Source organism: Rhagoletis pomonella, unplaced genomic scaffold (assembly GCF_013731165.1).
Source record: "Rhagoletis pomonella isolate Grant_MI unplaced genomic scaffold, Rhpom_1.0 Rhpom_scaffold_00003, whole genome shotgun sequence".
In the NCBI taxonomy this organism is placed as follows: Eukaryota; Metazoa; Arthropoda; class Insecta; order Diptera; family Tephritidae; genus Rhagoletis; species Rhagoletis pomonella.
The window spans coordinates 66666385-66683819 of NW_023458557.1; the positions used below are offsets into that span (position 1 = coordinate 66666385).

A 17435-nucleotide genomic window follows, 5' to 3' on the forward strand; every position below is an offset into this window, starting at 1 on the left:
ACGCGAGATTGGACGAGTGACTATGTGGGCCCCTGCTGTGCTGCCCAGTCGCATCCCTCCCCCGCGACGCCGCCAACCACCACCACAAGGCAGCACCCCCTTTTGCAGCACGTACAGCAGGGGGCCGGCAGGCAACACAACTCTCTAATACCACACATCACAATCGGTCTCCCAAGGCACACAAAGGTGCTACAATTTAACTGTAACGGACTCCAGAGCAAGATTGAGGAGATAACTGTCATTATAGGAAGGCATGGAATATTAATAGCTGTGGTCCAAGAGACGAAGTTGCACGGCAATTCAACCCTGTCAGGGTATTACTAACCGGTCAGGCGATGTTGAGCTCCAAATATTTAACGTATACATACCCCCTGTCACCAGCTGCCCGGCAGGATATCACCCTGAAATAGGCGCGCTTTTCAGAGGTGAAAACCGTATGGTAGTTGGTGACTTTAACGCGCACCACGATCTTTGGCACTCAAGCCTGACAAATCATCGTAGGCGAATACATCTGGCTGAGCAGATAGACGATTCGACATTCTGCACAATGAACGACGATGCACCCACCAGGATTATGGGCAGCTGCTGCAGCTCGCCAGATTTAACATTGTCAGCGCTGGTCTGATAAACAGCGTATCATGGCGACCTATGCTGACGCTAGCATCAGACCATCTGCCCATAGTCATCTCGATTGATAAACCTGCCGACTTTGCTTCCGTGGATCACCGGACTTATGTCAACTTTTCCAAAGCTGACTGGAAAGGCTTCACGGATGTTACTGAGGGCGCCTTCACTGCACTACCCATACCAAACGACGTTCATGTATGTGAACGTAAGTTCCGCAGGGTTGTCACCGGTGCGGCAGCTCGCATCATCCCAGCAGGATGTATTAAGGATCCACGTCCGAAATTTCCAGCTGAAGCGGCTGTTCTAGCCGATGAGCGCGACAACCTACGTCAGGCCGATCCCGGAAATCCCCGTATCAGGGATCTCATTTCGAAAATTCGGCAACGTACATAAGCGGAAGAAATGGGAAGAGCACTTGAAGGCCTGTAACTTCGCCTCTGGTGTGAGCAAGCTTTGGTCAACCGTGAGGCCGTTGTCCAACCCGACGAAGCGTGACGACAGAGTCGGGATAGACATTGGTGACCCGCTTCGTCGGACCCGGAGCGATGCGCGAGCTATTTTAGCCGGCAGTTCATTCTGCATCCTCCGGTGGATAAAGCCAAACTTCGAGTGACCAGAAGGCTGCACAAAATGCGAAAACCCAGTGCGCCTCTTGTTTTCACCAGCGGTGAGGTAAGGGTAGCCATCGGGAAGGCGAAAGCCTCCAAAGCCATTGGACCCGACGGAATATGCATGTTGATGCTGAAAAATTTGGGTACTGCGGGAGTAGCATACCTAACGGAGGTCCTCAAGCTGTCTATGGCCACTCTCGTCATTCCAGACATCTGGAAAATGGGGAGAGTGGTCCCACTGCTCAAACCGAGGAAACCAGCCAAGGGAGGAAAGTCTTATCGCCCGATAACTCTCCTTTCCCCGGTAGCGAAGACACTCGAGGCCCTGCTGCTCCCATATTTTACGAACCACCTGACCCTAGCGAAGCATCAGCATGGGTTCCATAAAGTGCATAGCACAACAACAGCACTTAATGCCATAAATACTCAGATAACTCGTGGCTTAACCCGAAACCGACCCTGTGAGAGAACTATTCTAGTAGCGTTGGACCTGTCCAAGGCGTTCGAAACTGTCAGTCATTCAACGCTACTAGAGGATATAGAGGCCTCCTCACTCCCACAGGGACTCAAACGGTGGTCGGCGAATTACCTGAGTGGTCGACACTCGTCAGTAATTTTCAGAGAAAAAACTAGCAAGCCACGTAAAATTAAACAGGGGGTACCACAGGGTGGTGTCCTGTCCCCGCTACTGTTTAATTATTACATCTCAAAGCTACCTCAACCACCAGAGGGTGTTAATATTGTCTCGTATGCTGACGATTGTTCGATCACGGCGTCTGGGAATGGAATTGATGACTTTTGCTCGAAAGTAAACGGTTATCTCGCCGAACTTTCTCGCTTCTTCATCCCCTGTGAAATCCTCGGCAACCCTTTTCACCACCTGGACGAAAGAGGTCAGACTGCAACTGGGTATTCACGTCGATGGCGTAACAATACCGACGGTGAATAACCCGAAAATCCTCGGAGTTACCTTCGACAGTCTGCTCTCCTTCTCGGCGCATACAACCGCAATTGTCAACAAAGTACAGAGCCGCAACAATGTCCTCAAGTCGCTGGCCGGCAGCACTTGGGGCAAAGATAAAGAAACGTTGCTGGCAACATACAAGGCAATTGGCCGGCCGGTTCTAAACTATGCAGCGCCCGTATGGTCGTCGGGGACTAGCAGGACGCAGTGGATAAAGCTACCTGCCAAAACACGGTATTACGAACAGCGACAGGATGCCTCCTGATGACGCCCCAACACCACCTACATGACGAGGCCTAGATGCTCCCAGTAAGGGAGCATAACATACTGCTCTGCAAGCAGTTCCTTGCTGGGAGCCACAGACGTGGCCATCCCAGCGGACAGCTGCTCGTGGAAGAGCCCTCGCCAAGGCACGTCAGGAGGGGGAGGGGTCTCCCCCTGTCTGAGATTGGCGACAACGCTGATGGATGAACCGACCCGAGCGAGGCTTAGTAGCCGCTGCAAAAACAACAACAACAACTAACTTTTCCATTTTTTACTTACCTAAATCGCCTAATGTACTCACCAAAATTATTTCTTATACCATGTTCTGACCGACATCGAAAACATGTTTTCGTTGCTAAAACTGGTTTTCGACCTAAACCATGTGTTTTCGTCCATGTAAAATCTGTCAATCGAAAACCAGTTTCCGCTGAAAACTACTTGAAAACTCACGTTCCACTCGTTCCAATCGGTGTCTTCACTAGTTTTTTCGATTATTTATCGAAGTGGAAGTCATATTTTATCATCTTTAATAAGCTATTTCGTATTTATTGTTAATTGGCTGGCCAAAGTAAAATAAGAATGAAAGTAAGAGGTTGCTAATGAAAAGAAAATGTGGGAAAAGCATTTTGGTTTTGTTTTTGTGTAGCCAAACTGCAATGAGAGGATGTAAGAAATGTCAACGAAAACACTAACAGCTGGTGTGAACAGCCTTCAGCCCACAATTCCAAAACTCGATTTCAAAGTGTTTTCGTCGTCGGTCAGAACATGGTATTAAAAATATTTGCCATCCGCATTCGCATCCGTATCCTCGGATGTTAGCTTTTAAACATCCGCAAAGGTTGGAAATAAAACAAATTTTGCCGTATTTCCCATTGCTTATTTATACTATTTGTAACAAAATCAGTTTGCTGACAGAAGGAAAAAGAACTTTGTTTATTCCAAAAATACAATTAAACAAAAAATGTGATGTAATTCATATGAAGAAAGTAATAATCACAAAATATTTTTACTTAGACTAAAAGTCTAACAAAATATAGGAAAAGAGTAGTCTTTAATAACTGCTCAACAAATTGGACATAGTGCTTTTGCGTGAATTTTATCTGCATGCTTTTTAATATGTTGAAAACATTGCTGGAAAACCTTAAAATGTTTGCATGGAACCATGGCGCAATAAACAGGTGAAATAATAAAACGCCTCTCTCGCTTTATTTTCTGTCATTCGGCTGCCTTATAGTCAAATTTTAAAGGCAATTTTTCAAATAAGGCAGTGCCAAAATCTTTTTCTCGCCATGTCATGGAACAAACCAAAGTTGCCGTTCCTGTTCGCAGAGAACATTGTTTTGAGTTTTATCTGCAGTTAAAATTTCTGCATTATCATAAGTGGTTTCACCATATCCGAAATGTGGATTTCGTTTACGAAGACGAAGCGAACATGTGGTACGAAGCAGTGATGTAGAAATATGTAAAATTTTACCTACTCTCAGACTTCTAAATTTGAACGTATACTCGGTACAAGCAGGTGGGATGAATCGAGCATTTCAGAAGTGAACTAGTGTCATATTATTATTATTATTCTTTTATCTAAACGGTTAGGGGGCTGGAGGACGCGAGCGCGACGTCGAACGCGGCGTGGCGCGGGGGGACGCGGGGAGACGCGGGGCGGCCCGCGAACGCAGACCGCCGCGACGCTGGGCACTTTCAAAATTGTATATTTACAAATCCGTCCATTTAACTTGTTCATGTACTACTTTTTGTCAAATGTAACTGGGTGACTACCTACATACATATGTGCACTATTTTGTTTTACTACTCAATTATTAAGTTTAAAAGTAGGTTTTATTGCTCAACGAGAAATGAAATAAAGAAAATTTGTGTTATATCACATTCAATTGGGAAATAACACAAATTTGCGTTATTGCCGTTTGTGTTTTTGTAATCAGAAGACATCACTGATTTACAATGTATGTGTATAAATTGGTTTGACGCAATTATTATTTTAGTTTAACTAAACTTGACTCTACAAACAGGTGGCAACCCTCTTCGTAATATTTGAAAGCTGACTCCCATATGGTAATACTTATCTATTTAAATAACCTAATTCCTTTAATTCGAATGGAATTGATGTTTTTAACAGGTGGCAACCCTTCACATGTGGTTAAGAAATATACCCTTTTCATGCACATTTCGATTGTTATCCATCTCTTAATAATTCATTTAATTTATTAAAATATTTGAATTTAATTTTTTAGCAGGTGGCAACTCTTTAAAAGAAATAAATCCCCATTGTCTGCAGGTCAAGCTTTTTAATCTGACACTTTATTTTTGAAATTAAAACGAATCGTGCAGATCTGTGACACTTATGCATTAGAAAAACGCATGACTTCAAAAAGTGCAAAAATGAGCAGGTTTTTATTATTATTTCGCAAGCTAAACACCCATACTATTTAATAAAATAATAAAAAATAAAATATTTTTACATATAAACTTTATTCATTCCATTAAAATTTACCATTTTTATACCCGAGCGCACTTGTGCACAAGGGTATTATAACTTTGTTCACATAACGGTTGTTTGTAACAGGCAAAACGAATCGAGATAGATATAGACAAATGTATACATAAATGATCAGATTGAAAAGAGAAATCGATTAAGCGGTGACTGTCTGTCCATCCGTCCGACTCTCCGTCCGTCTGTGCACACGATAACTCATATCTTAACGAAATTTGGTATGTGTATGGTATCGAAAATGGGCAAAATCGGACAATAACCACAGCTACCTCCCATATAACGGTAGTTTTCAGAAATACGAAAACTGTAACTGTAACTGTAAACATATAACGGTAATTTAGAGAAATACGAAATCTTCGATAAAACAGTAAATATTAAAGCTAATTTATTCAAAATTTGTGCTTGTAACAATTCTTTACCAGGATATACGTTTATGATAAAATTTTGAAAAATGGGCGTGCCACCGCCCACTTATTATCACATATATGTATCTCGGTAACCGTTGTACCAATTTGTACCAGACTCGGTAGTTATTGTGCACGGTTAAAAATTTCGGTTTTAATTTTAAACTTTTTGGACTACAAATTAAAACTAAATTCAGTTTCAATTACAAACCTTCCAAGTTAAAAAAAAAAACAGAGCACATATGTTGGGTTTAGAATTTAAACAGTTCGGTTTAAATTTTAAACCCAAACATCATATTTAATTAAGAATAAAAAATAAAAAATCTTAGATTTAATGCTCCGTCCGTGAACCCGGACAGCCTTGGTAGCAACCAATTGTATCAAGCATCCTTGCACACTCAGTTACAGCCACGCATGTATGTAAATGTGCTTTCATATGTTGAGTTTGAATCAATACCGCATTTCGCTGTGTGCAAACATTTTCTATTTCGGTTTAGATTTAAAATCAAATTTTCTATATATGAAACCTAGAAACTAGAATTAAAACATTTTGGTTTGATTTTTAAACCACGAACTTTTTGGTCTAAAATTTAAACCAGAATATATTAAAAATTGCTTAAAACTATTGACTGGTTTAAAAAGTAGACCATAAAAGATTAAAAAAGGCAGTAGTCACAGCGCGGTTTAAAAATTAAACCCAAATTTTTGACCGTGTGCTTGCCACATAAAAGCAAAGCGTTGAAAATTATTGAAAACGGACTAAAATTACGGCGGCTTTTCATATAACGGTAAACTTCAGAAATGTTTGAAACTTCAATATTTCGAAATTTAAGGACGCTAATTTACTCAAAATTGATACACCCCGGCTTACTATTTAGCGGTAACTTTAGGAAAGGTGAAAAACATATATTTAATACTTGCGCCGGGTATTTAATGTTAGGCTCCGCCCGAACTTAGACTTTCTTACTTGTTTGAAATTTCGATTGAAAAAAATTGTTTTTCTGGAATACCGCAGGGACACCCTGGGCTTAATTGTATTTCAAAATGTTTAGTCCTGTTGCTCTCTACTATCTATAAGGAAATAAAAAACGTCAAACCAACATTTTATTTCAAAGAATATATTTTTGACATTTGTTTCTGTGAAGAGCTTATGCATGGCTATGCTCTTATTAATATTCTTAGTATAAAATTTGTCGAATTTAGTGGCTTCCTGGCGGCATATAATTTATTTTATAGGGAAATTTCTATTTAATTCTTTTTAGTGGATAAATTACCTTTACAAAAATACCAAACACGTTCACATTTCTGACAACGAATTTTTTAATTTTTGCGCACTAGGCGGCACTGTGCGGTCTAGGGCGGGTCGAAAATCTAAAACTAAAATTAAACTTTTTAGATGAATTTGAGGCCGCTGAACTAGAATATGAATCGATTTATTTAAAAAAATAAATAGTTTTGGAGATTTTAGTGAAAGTCATGTTTTCTAGGGCCTTTCGGTCCTCTTGCTAGAAATCTGCGGGAATGTAAGGCGAACCCAACTATGTTATATATTTCGAAATAAACATCTGTTATGGTGTTATATTAGTGATGATTAAAAAATAGTTTTGGGTATACAAGCGTTTAAATTTAGATAAATGCCAATTTAGATACATCTACGATATTTCAGTAAATATTGTATGCAAATTGTTAAAAATTAGTATGTAAAGTAAAATTTTGGAACAAAATACGATTATTATTAAATTTTTAGAAAATGGGTGTGGCCCCGCCCACTTATGATGAAATGCTATATCTCAGTATCCGCTTCACTAATCCGTACCAAACTCGGTATGAGCCTTGCTTAGGCTATATCTAACATAACTGCTATAAATTTCTGAAATCGGGCGATAACCACGCTCACTTCCCATATAATGGTAATTTACAGAAACGCGAAAACTGCGATAAATCATTAACTACTGAAGCCAATTCACTCAAGATCACGGTAACCGATTTATCAATTTGTACCAAACTCGGTGCATTAATAACCTTGGTATGGAAAAGCAATACGTTGAAAATACGAACACTCCGATATTTCAGTAATTGAGGACGCTAGTTTACTCCAAGTTAATATTTACAAAATTCTCTTAACAATAAATAAGACCGTAGTTTTATTACAATAATAATAATGTAGTTTTATTACATTTCGTGCGTTCGAGCTACGTAATAATTAGCGCAATATTGCAGACATGTTGCTGATGCTCAACTGAAACTTTTCTAAAATGTTGCAGAAATTACGCAGTAAAAATTTGTATGTTGCTTTTGATTTGCCAATGCTGAGTAACTGATTGTCAAAACTTTGTTCGCCCAAATTTTCGCGTAGAAAGTGATACTCTTTCATAAAAGAGTAACACTGCCGCATTAATTGCAACTCGAATACACCCATTTCTTACCTATACTGTGATACATATTTGAATTATTTAATTCCTTTAATTAAAGTTGAATTTGATTTTTAAAACCTGGGAGGTTCCTTAGAGATAAAGCCCTTTCAAACCCATTTCCATTGATACCCATATTGCAGCAATTCATTTAACTAATTGAACAAACTTTTTTAACAGGTGGCAACTCTGTTAATGTTTTAACCTATATACGTCTTTTCTAAACATTTCGAGTTAAAATATTCATAAAAATAATTTTGGCCACATAAATCGGCTAAATACCACAGTTGCCATTTTGGTCCAAATGGATCAAATTTGGTGCATTTCTTTTCGTTTGGTCCATTGGTCCAATTCTTTTGAAAATGGTCCATTTCACAAGGTTTTGGTTAGGTTATTATTACCCTTTCACTTCATGCAATAGATAAATAGATAGATAGAGTGTTAGAGACTGTGCACTGCGACCTTAGGTCTATTGTGCCCTCGGAGCTCATCATAACACATCGTCCAGTCCCAATGCTCTGGTGAATCCGAGCAGTTTCGAGGGAGGTGAATGCAATAGTTTCGCGTTTTCAATTTTTTCTATTTAATTGATGAATATTCCGCCCCATGTTGAATATCGTCATCGTCAGTAAAAGTGACGATACGGCCATTGTCAGCCATGTTGCTGATGCGCTGACGATTGTCGACGATGACGATGACGATATTCAGCATAGGGCCGATTGGCAACACCAGCTAAAAGTGTGAACTCGCCTTGCCACTGATCTTCAAATATGGCATGGCTAATCTGTCAAAGCATGCTTCAAAAAATATCGCGCTTTCTTGCTAATTTCAATTACTCGGTGACCAATATTAAAGTGGCTGGCAAAAATATGGAAAGGTAGCAAAACTTAAATCATAGCATTTAGCACATGAAAATAATATTCGATTTCAATCGAAAAGATATTAAACATCTTGAAATTATTACACCACATAAAGTTATTTCTGATACTGATGAATCAATTTTGCGGCTACTCGGCCAATTTCCTGCATTGGTAAAAATGATGCAGACATAATTGAATTTCAATTTCGCAAATTGAGGCTGAGTGAAGGTAACTTCAAACTGTATCAATATAGAACGTCTTTGGGATCAAGTAAGTTTGATTAAAAACGGATTGGGGAAGCGGCTTTTGGAGAAATGTGTGATTTAGTTCATAACATTTTTAGTCTACCTTACAGTTCCGCAGCAGCTGAGCGCAAATTTTTTTATTTCATTAAAAAAATCGTAAAATTTCAAAAATTACATAGCTGCGACAGATATTCTGCATGGTGGCATTTTTTTTTTAATTTTGTGGTGCACTCTTGAAACTTCACAGATATGTTGTATTTGATGACAACGCCCATTGCCTCAAACATGAACATTCTTGAAAACTTAAATTTAGTTTAGTAAGTAGAGTGGAGTACTAAACATACATTTTATTAACTTGTTTCCATACAAAGGAAGAATATTAACAGGAAATATGACTACTATTTTCTTACTACAAAAATATTAGTCCGGGAGCTAGCGACAGTTTTTAGTGACTTATTTTATCGTTTTTTTTTTATTTTTAATCACGTAAATCCAGAAAGCCAACCACTTACACCCAGTTAGCGGGACAACGCCTACATGAAGCGATAACATTGTGTAAAATAAAGGTGGTGCATCCTGAGGATCTTGGTTAGGTTCCTTCATGACCACAGCATTCATCGCTTCGTTCAGTTCGCATGATTCCTCGTTTAACATAACACTTATTAGAATAGAGTGGTAATAGAGTAATTCTAGGTAAAATAATATTTCTTATTTACCTAGCGTGGGAAGACTCTGATGATACTGGCAATGAATTTGAGGAAACACCACGCAATGGAATTGACAAATCCCCAGCCAAATATTGTGGTAAGTATTTTTTGGGCAAAGCTTTAAAAGCACTCAGACATTTTGCGTGGTAACCATCGAGTTCATTTTCTATCGCCTTCTTTTAAACATTTCTCTGATTTTTTGAATTCGCAAACACTGTTCGAGATTTGTTTGCGCAAAGCGTTTTACCTTATCATACGCACGATTACAAAAAACATATTTTAATTTAACCATCTTGCGCATTTCGCTTTGAAAGTTCTTCCGTTAAAAGTCCGTTTTCGATTTCACAAAATATTGTGTGAAATATTGTATGTAGTGTATATCCATGGTGAAATAATAACAAGGTGTTGTCAGTAGCGACGTGTTTGTTGTAATTTTGACAAGATCGGCATGCTTATTTTCAGTGCTGCCGATCTTAATTTTTATAATGCTATTAGTTGGGAAATTGTATTTAAAATACTCCATTTTAGTATTTCATTTTATCTTGATTTTTAACCAACTTGGTGTTTTCAGAACGATATTAATATTTAAAATTGCTGGATTTGTATAATTTTTGCCCTCAAAATATAAAATATAAAAGATATCGTAGTTATCAATGGAAAAAGACGTACACAAAAATCGTATGGAAAGGCGATTTTTTTATATTAAATATCTTTTGCTGCATTGTCATAATATCGAGCCAAATGGACTACTGATACACCAGAATAGAGCGGCAGCATGGTTAAATTACGACTTAGCTTATATTATCGATATTTATCACCCCTATTGCGAGTGTCGATTAGCAGTAGAATAGACATTTTTCTATTGAGTCGATCATATTTTATTTTGGTATTGCGGAACTGAATCGATAAACAATTGTACAATTGTGAATGGCTTACTGAATTGCAATCAGCTGTTTCGGTGTTTGTTTACATTTTTGATATATTTGGCAAATAAAATAAAATACAATTGTCCAAAACTTTTCAATTTAACAATTTAAAAAAGAAAATACCACTAATGGATAGTATCGACGTGTGGTTCAGTGATAGTGATGACGAGGAAAGTGAAAGATTAGTAGAGTTAGCAAGAACGAGGAGAATGTTGAGGGATTCGTCTAATCCTCTGGAATTGGAGGAAAATATGTATGTATACGGTTTCAACGGTGCGTAGTTGATACAAACGTAATCAATCTATATTTTTTTAAGATTTTTGAAAAATTTTCGTCTTCCGAAGGCTGCATTTACGCATTTGCTCACACTATTAGATAGCAAACTGCAAGCTGGCGTTAGTAAAACATCAGTTCCAAATATTTTAAAGTTGGCAGCGACTTTGAGGTTCTGTGCTCAGGGGTCGTATCAGCTAAGTGTCGGGAACGAAAGTTGTATTGGGCTTGGCCAATCTACGGTGTCCATAATTTTGGCGGAAGTATTCAATGCTTTGGAGGAATGCGTCTGCAGATATTGGATAAAAATGCAAAACAGTGAAGAGGAAAAACGAGAAACAAAGTGTTATTTCTTTGGGAGGAGCGGAATACCCGGAGTAATAGGCTGCATAGACGGTACGCACATCAAAATTGTTTCCCCAAAAAAGGATCATCAGCATTTGTATTACAATCGGAAAGGATTTTTCAGCTTGAATGCAATGATAGTGAGTATTTATAAAGGAAATGCAACAATGGAGTTTATAATCTTTCTTCATTTATAGGTTTGCGACAACGCCATGCGAATCCGCTATATCAACGCGAAGTACCCTGGAGCTACGCATGATGCTAATGTTTTTAATATGTCTGCGTTGAAGCAACAATTAGAAGAAGAGTATCGTAGTGGCGAGCGAAATATGTTATTAGGTATGCTATGGCTAATTTATGTAGACATTCGAATGGTTGTGTCATAGCTATTTCCAATTTTAGGTGATGGAGGGTATGCCTTACAACCCTATATGCTTACGCCATACCGAAAGCCAGAGCCCGGATCAGCAGAATGTATGTTCAACGGTAAACATTCTCAAGGACGGAATATTGTGGAACGCACTATTGGGGTGCTCAAAAATCGTTTTAGGTGCTTGTTAGTCGCTGTTTTTTTGCATCAACTCCACTAATCGCGCTAGTTGCTTTTTGTTACTAACTACTTTTGATCTGTAATTTTAATATAATTATTTTATTACTTTTATTTATGTATATTTTTATTTATTTTCTTTAAATTTGCTTACTTTTTATCCATTTTCGTTCTTTTTTCATCAACTTTACTCTCCAACGACTAGAAAATGGCTGTAGAAAGATGATCGATTAAAAAGCATTCACAGTCGCTTGCTGAGCGTTCATTCGACACTCGCAATAGTTCGATAATCGATAATCGCTCAGTAGTCGATTATCTATTCTTGTTCGACACTCGCAATAGGGGTGTATGTGTTTTAATCTATCACCCCTATTGCGAGTGTCGACTGGCAGTAGATAAACGACTATTAAGCGATTATCGATTATCGATGCTATTGTGAGTGTCGCTTAGTCGCTCAATTAGCGACTGTGAATACTTTTTAATCGCTCATCCTTCTATTGCTTTTTTTAGTCGTTGGATTTTGCGTTTATAAAATTTACATAAGAAAGTGGTACTATAATTGATAAAAAGTAAGTCAATTGAATTGGAAGTTGTAAAAAATTGTGAAATATACATATGTATGTACATATGTGTCTGAATTACAGATAAAAAATTGTAAGCAACAAAAGGCAATTTGCGCGGTTGGTCGAGCTGATGCAGGAGAGTGAGGACATAGGCAAAGGAATTTCCATAAAGAGCAGGGGAGGAAGCTCCGCTTCTTTTGTGAAAGATATACAATATTTCTTGTGCATATAATTCCGGCTTCGCCATCCACAGTGTTTTTGCGCAGAACCAACATCAAAGTTTACAAAACACTGCATAATTTATTAATTAACTAATGCTCGGAAACTTGAAATCTTTATGTTAAATTAAAGTTTAATTCTTTCACTGCACTTGTATGTTAAAGTTTTAAAACTCGGGTCACGCGTTTGGACACAAATACTCAACATCATTGTACAAATAACTAAACGGTACCGTATTTCTTAAACTTCCATAAAATTTATTAATGAGGAAAACAGCTTTTCCTGCAAATCCTGTAAAACCTAAAAACCTTGAAGCATCGGGAACGCAACTTCTTTTCATAAAATTCACATATGTACATACACTTCATCTTCCAATTCCATGGGATCCGACGAATCTCGCAATTCCCTCCATGCTTTAGCCAACTCTACTAATCTATTAGCTCCCACATCATCTTCCTCATCACTAAACCATATTTCAACTGTGTCCATTTTTTAAATTTTATAATAAAAGCAATTATTTTAAAAATTATGTAAATGAAACATTAAAGAAACAAATGTAAACAAACAAACAGCTGTTTACAATTCCGTCACCATTCACAATAGTACAAATTTTTATCGATCAAGTTACACAATAGCAAAATAAAATATGATCGACTCGATCGACAAATTTCTATTCTACTGCCAGTCGACACTCGCATGCCAGCCGCTGTGGCGTAGTGGTAAGCAGCACGCGCTCCACTCCGCATCATCTGGGTTCAAGCCCTGGTCAAAGCAACATCGCAAAAAATATAGAAAAAAGGTTTTTTCTTAACAGCGGTCGTCCCTCGGCAGGCAATGGCAAACCTCCGAGTGTATTACTGCCATGAAGGCTTCTCATAAAAATGCAATCGCCGTTCGGAGTCGGCGTAAAACTGTAGGTCCCTCCGCTTTGTGTGACAACATCAAGGCGCACGCCACAAGTCGGAGGAGAAGCTCGGTCAAACACTAACATATGTGTAAGCGCCAATCTAGTATTATTATTACTAATCTATTTAAAAAATCATTTACAGTTTTATAGGAAATTGCCTTATTTTACGGCCTGCACTTTTTTATAAGTTACAATATATGTGCAACCTGTGTGGAGCTTACGATACAAACATATATTCAGGCTTATAAGCCTGTAATTAAAAATTTTTCTACATTTAATTTGAAATAGTATGCACGAACGGATTAAAAGTAGTAAATAGTTAGTACTTTTTCTACTACTTTAAAATGCGTGACCGGAATAGACCTGCCGAAAAAGTGAGGTTAAGTTACTGACAACATCTTGTTATTATTACACCTTGGTGTATATCATGATACAAAAAGAAGATAGTTTCATTTCGAAATTTTTGACAAAAAATAAGTTTTTGAAGTTTCATAAAATGTAAAAAATTATGAGCTGCCTTGCCACTTTGATGGCAATCAAACAATACATTAGAGGATGTTGTGTGTGGGAAATGTTCGGTTATTTGTACAATGATGTTTTGGAGGGGAACGGAGGGAGAAGAGTGTGTCACCTAAAACTACACTCATTAAAAAGAGCATAGTGTAATAATTTAAGAAAAGTCATCCTTCTCCTCCCCACCCCTTCTACAGGGAACGGGGGCCATTTCAAAATGGTAAAGTTAGCATTTTCGCAAAGCAAAATTAAACTCGTATTAGGCCATCAGCAGTATTTTTGCGCCAAACTCCTTTCCGCGTTGGTGACCTTCGGCTGCTCCAACTCCGGTTACGCCATCCACAGTATTTTTGCGCAAAATCCACCTCCAAATTTACAAAAAAAAGTACATATTTTAAACCGTAGTCTTATTTTGAATTGAAGCTTAGTCCTCTGACTAGACGCATATGTTAACATTTTTTGATTCAGGTAACGCGTTTGGACACGATAACCGAAAAGGTTTCTACAAATAACAGAACCGTACCCGAACTGTCTTACTTATGCATTTTTCTATAAACAAAAATTTTATAAAATGAAACTGTAGTTTACATCTTATGTGGATAATTCTTGTCACAAATGCATAGCCTATATTTATGTATATATATTTTTTTTAGCAGCGCCACATCTTTATCAGAAAATTCCGAGAATCCAAAAATTGGTACTGTTACAAGTTGCAGGGCATCATTAGGTGCGTTCGTTTAAAACCTCCAGTAAAAACCAACCAACTGCCAAATTCCGGCCAAATGTCATCTGTTCTCTCACAAGAGAAAAACATCCCAAATAGTACGCGAACAGAAAATTTGCAGAAACTTGCAAGTTAGACGAAAAGCTGATTGAAATTTTGTTTACATTGTAAATGTGTAAAATTTAAAACGTACGAAAACTCGTTAGAAAGTGGTATCCTGACACAGTTTATTGATTAAACGAATAACTACTTACTTCTTACAAGTTTAATTAGTCGCATTTTGTCATTTTTTACTTCCAAACCATCAAATTCAATTTTGTGATTTGCGTAAATCCAAGCCAGATGTTTTTGATCAGCTGTTTTCCTGTTGGCAAATTGCTGTTGGCAAAAATTTTCCCAGCGGAAACCAGCAGCTTCCCCTCAAAATGAAATGTCACTTCGGTCTCTCAATTCCCCTACTTTGCAAGTTTTTTGCGTACGCGAACGCAAAAACCTGAAAGTTTTGGTTGAACTTGAACAATTGACAACTACGCGAACGCAACTATTTTAACTCGACCTCCTGCCTCTTTCACGGATAACGGTACATCGTTTAGAGGTTTAAAAATATTTTGCGTAAGCAATTTGTCATCAAACTGCATTAGATCGTATTACGTACTCTATCCTCGGAAAAGCAAAAAATACTTTATTTTCGAACCTTTGCACAGGTGTACCGATTTCTTGCAGTTTGGAGATGCGCAAGAATTTTCTTTTAATATTTTCATCCAACTTCACTAACTTCAAAAATTTTATTTATTTTTTCAAGAAATACAAATTTTGCTGCTAGGGAATCTGGTAGCATGAAATTTAGTTAAATGTCATAAACTTGTTAAAAGCCAAGTAGCCGGCAACAACAACGAATGTCAATAAATGAAACTACCTTTTATTTTTGTATCATATACTATGTTTATACGCATGCATAAGTCGCTTTAATTCATTTCGCCGCGATTCAAAACATATGTATAAACTGAATTTAAATTCGCTTTGAAAGAGCGAAGTGTTTTGGCTCACACTCCATTTCAAATCGGTAGTTTATTTCTCCAGACAGTTAGAAAGAGTGTATAAACACCGCTCTCACTCAAAGCGAATTGGAGATCAGCTGTTCCACTCAAATTCCAAATAATCGCATCAGTATTTAAAAGCTTGATTATTAATAACCGTTCTATTTCTTTGCCACGATTTTATAATGCCGAATAAAACTAGATTTGTATCACTTTCCATTATGTTAACTTATAAAATGTCAAATGAAAACAACTAATTTTGTTTGCTTTTGAAGACGGTTACTTTGATGCCGATATAAGGCCGTAAGTATAAACACTAGAGCGAAATGTGTACGGTGTCAATGCGCTTTCAATTAAGTCGATTATTCTGTGCGTATAAACGTAATAATAGTGTATATTGTTATTAACCTATTTTCAAAGTGTGCTACAATGAACAACATGTAGTACAGTATGAGAGTTCAAGGTTCTCCTTGATAATGTGAAACAACTTTGTAACTTTGCCGATCACTTACAATCAGCGTTGCCGAATGGACGATTGCGTCGCCATTTTGACGTTTTTTTTTAGCTCAATGACGATTTGAAGATTTTTTCCCCGTAATGACGATTTTTTATTTTAGTTTTTCCACTAAATTACATATGTATGTATGTAAAAAATTTGGTACAGGAAAACAAAACTTCAAACCAGTGGAGTTCAACTATTTAAAAGCAGTTGTGTTTTAAATGGTCGTAAACAATTGCAAATCCACCTTTATTAGGGTTGCCAGATTTTTTTTTTGGCGCGGAATCCGTACATTATACTTTTTCATGCTACAAAAATCAATACTGTACTCAATACTTTTATTCCAAGCAGAATTATGAATGTAAGTAGTAGGTAATACTTTGAAATGCCAGAGTACTTGTTTTTAATAATATCTTGGTATGGGTAAGGCTTCCTCAAGTGGGCCCCCTAATTTACCAAGATTATACTATTATTACCAAGAAAAGCAAAAAAAAAAATTTGAATGCAAATAATTTCATTGTATAGTTCAATGTTTTTTAAATCTGCACCCAAAAACATTTTTTTATTCGGACACTTACTTTCAAAAAAAAAAATAAAAATTTCCAAAACACTGCAAAAACTTTCAATTGTTGATAAAAAAAAGACTATTTGAAATTTTGCAACAAAATTTACATAGTGTACTTTTCGACTACAAAACTCGGCGCTGCCTGAATATCATTGAAAAATATTAATCTTGGCGAATTCGGGGCCCACTTGAAGAAGCCTTACCCGTTTATAAATAAAATGTTGTTCATAAAAAATAAAAATGTTATTCATTTTAATATGAGTATACACATTAACATGCAGTACGAAATACCTTTATAATTTTACAGGAGCCAATAAATTATTTTATATACATGACATTTTTTAATAGCAATAATGAGATCATTTCCACTTTCAGTGTTTAAATAGTCAAAAAACTCTAAACATTATAAATATTTTAATGTTACTTTTAATTTGAAGTTCACTTTCTAAAATTTTAATTATAAGTCGGTTTCTCTCTTTTTGCCAGGAAGCAGACTTTATATCTAAATTAGTTCCTCTCAGGTGCTTCGTTTGAACGTGGTATTGAAAAGACAAAATTACATATTTATTCAAACTGTGGAAAGAGACTTCTATTTAAGGACTGCATCCGTATTTCCTCATTTTTCAACTGCACAAAAACTTTGAAAGACTAATGGTCTGATTATGCATACTTCGCATATCTTCGCACAACTTCGCATAAATTTCAAACTGTAATT

At 37.0% G+C, this 17435-nt stretch overlaps 1 long non-coding RNA gene across 1 annotated transcript; it reads right to left on the bottom strand.

The window, feature by feature from the left end:
* Nucleotides 1-11722: 11722 nt before the first annotated feature.
* Nucleotides 11723-12039, bottom strand: LOC118735386. The gene is made up of 2 exons (XR_004992593.1): nt 11848-12039; nt 11723-11773 (listed from the first exon to the last, which is right to left on the bottom strand). It is a non-coding gene; the product is annotated as an uncharacterized LOC118735386 (long non-coding RNA).
* Nucleotides 12040-17435: the final 5396 nt, after the last annotated feature.